We start from the raw sequence: 4635 nt of genomic DNA on the forward strand, positions 1-4635 counted from the left end.
AGCCAGAGTGGCCCCTGTCTGGGCTTGGAACGGTCCTGGAGGCCCTCTCCCTCCAGGACTTCCAGAGCTCCGGGCGCCCAGCTCGCCCTGGGTTTCGTCCCCAGCCAGAGTGGCCCCTGTCTGGGCTTGGAACGGTCCTGGAGGCCCTCTCCCTCCAGGACTTCCAGAGCTCCGGGCGCCCAGCTCGCCCTGGGTTTCGTCCCCAGCCAGAGTGGCCCCTGTCTGGGCTTGGAACGGTCCTGGAGGCCCTCTCCCTCCAGGACTTCCACCGCGCGTGGCGTAAGCTGGAGTTTATACCCACCCAGAGCGACTCTGAGTGGGGCTCACCACGGTCTGATGAGGGTCGGTCGGGTGTGTGCCTCCACCTGCTCTTTCCCTCCTCCATACAGGCCCGAAGGTCCGTTTTAGGACCGACTTAGCTCCAGGCGGAGCTCCAGGCGGTAGGCCCACCGACCTGTCTGTGCCCGGGACGGAGGCACCCTCCCTGGGCTGGCCAGGGAGGTCTGAGGGCATGGAGCTCTGAACCCACCTCACGTTTACGGACTTTGTCATATTTTTCAAAAAATCCACAGCTCCACCACAACGGTGGAGATTGAACTCACTCTCCCCAGCCAGAGCGGGGCCCGGCTGGGCTTGGGCCGGTCCTGGAGGCCCTCTCCCTCCAGGACTTCCAGAGCTCCGGGCGCCCAGCTCGCCCTGGGTTTCGTCCCCAGCCAGAGCGGGGCCTGGCTGGGCTTGGGCCGGTCCTGGAGGCCCTCTCCCTCCAGGACTTCCAGAGCTCCGGGCGCCCAGCTCGCCCTGGGTTTCGTCCCCAGCCAGAGCGGGGCCTGGCTGGGCTTGGGCCGGTCCTGGAGGCCCTCTCCCTCCAGGACTTCCAGAGCCCCGGGCGCCCAGCTCGCCCTGGTTTTCGTCCCCAGCCAGAGCGGGGCCTGGCTGGGCTTGGGCCGGTCCTGGAGGCCCTCTCCCTCCAGGACTTCCAGAGCCCCGGGCGCCCAGCTCGCCCTGGTTTTCGTCCCCAGCCAGAGCGGGGCCTGGCTGGGCTTGGGCCGGTCCTGGAGGCCCTCTCCCTCCAGGACTTCCAGAGCTCCGGGCGCCCAGCTCGCCCTGGTTTTCGTCCCCAGCCAGAGCGGGGCCTGGCTGGGCTTGGGCCGGTCCTGGAGGCCCTCTCCCTCCAGGACTTCCAGAGCTCCGGGCGCCCAGCTCGCCCTGGTTTTCGTCCCCAGCCAGAGCGGGGCCTGGCTGGGCTTGGGCCGGTCCTGGAGGCCCTCTCCCTCCAGGACTTCCAGAGCTCCGGGCGCCCAGCTCGCCCTGGTTTTCGTCCCCAGCCAGAGCGGGGCCTGGCTGGGCTTGGGCCGGTCCTGGAGGCCCTCTCCCTCCAGGACTTCCAGAGCTCCGGGCGCCCAGCTCGCCCTGGTTTTCGTCCCCAGCCAGAGTGGCCCCTGGCTGGGCTTGGGCCGGTCCTGGAGGCCCTCTCCCTCCAGGACTTCCACCACCCTCCTCTCCCATATAGGCCCCAAGGGCCGTTTTAGGACCGTCTCGGCTCCAGGCTGAGCCCCAGGGGCGGCGGGGGCGAGCTGCGTCTGACCGGGGACAAGGCACCCTCCCTGGGTTGGCCGAAGAGCTCCCGGGTGCCTGGAGCTCAGGGTGCACTGCAACATTTGGGACTTAGGTTTTGGGAGCGAGGATGGGCTCCAGGACCAAGCCACAGGGCCACAGACCCCCCCAGAGCCGATCCCCAGACTCCCCGGGGGAAGCGGTCACCCCACTTCCCCCAAAACCAGAATGGTCCCTTGCAGGACACCCTTTGCACCGGCAGGCCCACCAGGGCCGCGGGGCTAGGCGCTCCTAGTCGGGTATGGAGCGCCCTGGCCGGCCTGGGCGCCCACCTTAGAGCGCACGCACTTTTGATGGATGGTAACCCACTGCAAACGTATTAAAACGGCCGTAACTCGGCCGCGGTGGGTCCTATCGACGCCAAATTTTTATCGAGTATAGAGCGGGACGAGAGCTTTCCAAAGAGCCCACCCACGGCCTCCGGGGCCCCCGGGGGCCCGAGATACAGCGCCGCGAAGGCGAAAAACGCAAATATCTCGGCGAAAACTCAACGGATCCGGCGGGCGCCGGGCTCTTCGGAAGCGTCTGGTCGAGACGAAAAGAACGGTACCGGTTTGGTCCATTTTGGTGGAGTTTTCGCGGAGATATGAGCCGAAAACCACCGGGCGCGCGCCAAAAAGGCGGGGCCGCTTTGGATGATGACATCACGGCCAATGGGAGAAAAAGCGGCCGTATCTCGGCGACGCGAAGACCCAGAGAGCTCAAATTCGGGTGAGGAGGTCCCAGGGGGGCCCTCGCTGGAAGGGGAGAGCGGCGGGCCCCGGGGACGCCCCCCTGCCGGATTGGGGCCCCCGACTTTGAACGGTTATATCTCCGGGGCCCTGGCGAATTTCAGCCCGTGGGTGGGCTCATTCGAAAGGCCTCGTCCATCCCTACGATCGAGTGGCGGTTCGGGGAAGATTGAGCCAGGGGTTCCCGAGATAGGAGCCGGAAAAGCTGCGCCTTTGACCGGCCGTAGCTCCCCGACCCGGGGGCCCTCGGGGACGGGGGTGGGCCCGTTGGATAGGCCCCCCCGAGGCCCACGACCGACCCGAGTTTGGGATTTTTTAGCCGAGCGCTTTTCGAGATATTCGCGAAACTTCCTCCGTTCGCTCGGCTCTCTGCTCGGCCGCTACCTTAAGAGAGTCCCGGTTAGTCCCCGCCGAGCGCTGGCCGCGTCCCCAGAACGGTGAACCTTCCTCGGCGTGCCACCAGAGCCCCCGGGGCCGTGGAGGTCCCGACCCACTGCAGGTTTTGGGCTCGGGAGCCGAGAAGGGGCCCGGACTTTGAACGGCCGTGACTCGGGGAAGGTGGGTCCCATCGACGCCAAACTCGGGTCAGAGTAGGGTCTCGGCGGGCCCCTTCCAAGGAGCCCACCCCCGAGCTCCGGGGCCCCCGGGTCCCGGAGAAACGGGGCCCGACAGGACGGCGCGCGCGTCGGAAGGAAGGGCCCAAGGGGCTCGGGGAGGCGGGGTCCGAGAGCTACCCGAGGGACCCCCCCGAGACACGAAAGGGCGAGGCGCTGGGACCTCCCCTTCCCGAGATACGGGCCGTTTTGTCCAAAAGTCCCTTGCGCGTAACCGGGCCTATCTCGGGAACGGAAGGTCCCAGCGGCTCGAGACGGCGGGTGCCGGGGGGCCCCGAGGGCACCCTACTCCTCCCGCCGTCCCGAGCTCCGGGGACCTTCCGGTCCCGAGATACGGCCACTTCCGGTCCAGCTTTGACCGGGCGTAACTCGGAAAGTGAGCCGAGTTGGGGCTCCATACTCTGGGCGTGGGGGGGAGCACCGTAGGGCCCCCCCACCCCTGGCGTACGGAGCCCCAACTCGGCTCGGTTGCCGAGATACGGTCACTTCCTGTCCAGCTTTGACCGGGCGTATCTCCGAAAGTAAGCCGAGTTGGAGCTCCATACTCCGGGCGTGGGGGGAGCACCGTAGGGCCCCCCCACCCCTGGCGTACGGAGCCCCAACTCGGCAGGGTTCCAGAGATACGCCCGCTTGAAATTTCAACTTTGACCGGACGTAACTCGAAAAGTAAGCCGAGTTGGGGCTCCATACTCCGGGCGTGGGGGGACCCCCAGGGGACCCCCTTGTGCCCAGAGCATGGAGCCCCAACTCGGCTTGGTCCCAGAGATACACCCGCTTGAAATTTCAACTTTGACCGGACGTAACTCGAAAAGTAAGCCGAGTTGGGGCTCCATACTCTGGGCGTGGGGGGACCCCCAGGGGACCCCCTTGTGCCCAGAGTATGGAGCCCCAACTCGGATTGGTCCCAGAGATACACCCGCTTGAAGTTTCGACTTTGACCGGACGTAACTCGAAAAATAAGCCGAGTTGGGGCTCCATACTCTGGGCGTGGGGGGACCCCCAGGGGACCCCCTTGTGCCCAGAGTATGGAGCCCCAACTCGGCTTCATCACTGAGATGAGGCACCGGTTCAATACACTCTGGTTCGATCTCTACCTTAAGAGAGTCCTAGTTGGTCCCAGAGATATACCCGCTTGAAATTTCAACTTTGACCGGACGTAACTCGAAAAATAAGCCGAGTTGGGGCTCCATACTCTGGGCGTGGGGGGAGCACCGTAGGGCCCCCACCACCCCTGGCGTACGGAGCCCCAACTCGGCTCGGTTGCCGAGATACGGTCACTTCCTGTCCAGCTTTGACCGGGCGTATCTCCGAAAGTAAGCCGAGTTGGAGCTCCATACTCCGGGCGTGGGGGGAGCACCGTAGGGCCCCCCCACCCCTGGTGTATGGAGCCCCAACTCGGCATGGTTCCAGAGATACACCCGCTTGAAATTTCAACTTTGACCGGACGTAACTCGAAAAGTAAGCCGAGTTGGGGCTCCATACTCTGGGCGTGGGGGCACCCCGAGGGGACCCCCTTGTGCCCAGAGTGTGGAGCCCCAACTCGGATTGGTCCCAGAGATATACCCGCTTGAAGTTTCGACTTTGACCGGACGTAACTCGAAAAGTAAGCCGAGTTGGGGCTCCATACTCTGGGCGTGGGGGCACCCCTAGGGGACCCCCATGTGCCCAGAGTATGG

The sequence above is a fragment of the Squalius cephalus genome, assembly GCF_949319135.1.
Source record: "Squalius cephalus genome assembly, contig: scaffold_84, whole genome shotgun sequence".
In the NCBI taxonomy this organism is placed as follows: Eukaryota; Metazoa; Chordata; class Actinopteri; order Cypriniformes; family Leuciscidae; genus Squalius; species Squalius cephalus.